Source organism: Sebastes umbrosus, chromosome 11, assembly GCF_015220745.1.
Source record: "Sebastes umbrosus isolate fSebUmb1 chromosome 11, fSebUmb1.pri, whole genome shotgun sequence".
Taxonomy (NCBI): Eukaryota; Metazoa; Chordata; class Actinopteri; order Perciformes; family Sebastidae; genus Sebastes; species Sebastes umbrosus.
Window position 1 is genome coordinate 3,933,460 of NC_051279.1, and position 2,711 is coordinate 3,936,170.

Below are 2,711 nucleotides of genomic sequence, written 5' to 3' on the forward strand. Positions count from 1 at the left end.
TGCAATGTGATTTTTATCTTTACTATCTCTGTTATCATTTACCCTGTTGTGTTTTTTAAAGTAAGCAAATAGACTAAATAAACCTCTTCAGTTGATATGTTAGGAGGTCAAATAGAACAACTTCATACATGGAAAGTTCATTCTTGACCGTGTGACAAAATAATCTCAACTCAATGTCCACCAGTTAGCTTTTTTCAGAGCTTTTAACCACATCTCCTGGTCTTCATCAGTGAATGGAGCTGGCTCAGGTGCTATTTGTCATCACCTGGTACGTTCTGTAGGTCACATGATGACAGCTGAGCCAGTTTCACATGCTGATGAAGACCATGAAGATGCAGTCAGAAAAAGCTAGTAAGTATAGCTTGAGTTTATTTTGTTTTCAACAATGGTTTGTCCTGCTTCTCTTTGTATCTGAAAGGATGAATGTTTTCTTTAAAGAGGGTGTGAATTTAAGAGAATAATTCATATCCTTGGGGTTACCCTTGTGGAATAACTTAAAGGTCCCATATCGTTCTTATTTTCAGATTCATGCTTGTATTTTGTGTTTCTAATAGAACATGTTTACATGCTATAATGTTAAAAAAAAACTTTATTTTTCTCGTACACTCTGCCTGAGTATACCTGTATTCACCCTCTGTCTGAAACGCTCCGTTTTAGTGCATTTCAACGGAATTGCGTTGCTAGGCAACAGCTTGGGTCCATGTTTACTTCCTGTCAGCTGATGTTATTTACATCCACTGCAACAGGAAATAAACTGGGACACATTTAGAATGTTTATGTTTAAAACCTTGTAATGGTCTAAATATTGTATATTTGTGACATCACAAATGGACAGAAATTCTGACGGCTTGTTTCAAATGCACAAATTCTGAATACGTGCTGTGTGTGTTTCTCCGTATATTGAGTGTTTTGATGGTTTAACAGTATTTATATAGCACTTAAACCTGTTTTATAATATAAAAGAAATGAAAATGTCACTTTTTACAATATGGGACCTTTAAGGTTCTTTTTTTAAACCCTCAAAGACTTATGGATTATCTGAATGAGAACAGAGGTTTTTAAGAGAATCATTCCGATAAAATGCACCAAATAGTATTAAAGCCACGTCTCAGCTTTCTTATCTTAATTATACATTTATTCCAGGTTCCCAGGTCATTATTAACCCTATAGGAAGAACTGTCTGCTCAATAAAGATGCTATTTCCATAAGCTAATAATGCACATCTGTAGTACATAGTTATATACATCACCTCTGAAAAATGGATGAGCCTTTTTTTTTTTTTTTTTACCTTCAAGGCAAAAGTAGAACGAGGCTGGATGATTTTCTTTTGTCATTGATCACTCCCACTGTAGGTGGTAATCAAACATGTTGGTGAGAATCCCTCTAAATTAGTCTGATGGGGATGATAAATTACATCACAGCCAAATGTGTCCTGCAGGAAAGATTAACTGCTTTTGTTTTTGTTTTTGGCAGAAAATGTTCAACTGCTGCCAAAATGAAAGACAGATGTTTATTTTGTGTTTGTGCCAGTTACAATGAGTTTTCAAGATGAATGGCAACGCAGAATAATGACTCCAAATATTAATACCACGTCTCCGTGACAGTCCTGTGACATGTTTTATTTCCATGAAGCAGAAGCAATAACAATTGATACCTCCTTGTTTTTACTGTGAAAAGCATTAGCCCACTTTGCAGCCATGTTGAGTCAAAATTGTGTTTAAAGGTCCCATATTATAAAAAGTGAGATTTTCATGTCTTTTTTTAATTTTTTTTTTATTATAGAGCAGGTTTAAGTGCTCAATCAATGGAGAAATACACACAGCCCGTATTCAGAAACTGCGCCTTTGAAACAAGCCGTCAGGATTTCTGTCATGTTGTGATGTCACAAATATACAATATTTAGACCATTTCACAGTTTTAAACGTAAACATTCTAAATGGGTCCCAGTTTATTTCCTGTTGCAGTGTATGTGAATGATATCAGCTGACAGGAAGTAAACATGGAACCAAACTGTTGCTTAACAACGCAATTCCGTTGCAATTCCATTGAAATGTGCTAAAACAGAGCGTTTCAGACAGAGGGTAAATACAGGTATATTCAGGCCGACAGTATGAGGAAAATAAAGTTGTTTCTTTTAACATTACAGCATGTAAACATGTTCTAGTAGAAACTGAAATACTATAATTTATAATACTATAAATAACTGTGAACCTGAAAAAAGCATAATATGGGACCTTTAAAGCTAAATAAACATTTCCATCTGAAGGCATGTCAATAGGCATTTTTCCACAAATAACATTTTGACAGGTCACAGTAGAAAAACACAGATTTAAATGATAAAATGAATGATGTCTGAATTTCATCGAGCTGCTTTGGATTCCTTGTATTGTGCATGCTGGCTCACTGTCATACAGAGCCATCGTTAATGTTATTAGTAACACCTGTTCTTTTCCTACTGTGACAAGTGTCAGGTGCACAGGTGTGCTAGATTAGGAATTTAATTGACACTAAGTAGACTAGGCAGACTGGTGATTTTTTTTGTGGAGCACAGACTTTTCTGTCCTTTTATTTATGCAATGATGCAGAAATTATGTTCCCATGAGAATCTGTCCTTTAGCTGGAGAGTTTTTTTAGGTTAAGAAAAAGATTCTGGGTTGAATTGGACTCAAACCTTCCAGCTTCACTTCACCTGCAGCTGCTGGTTTTGACCA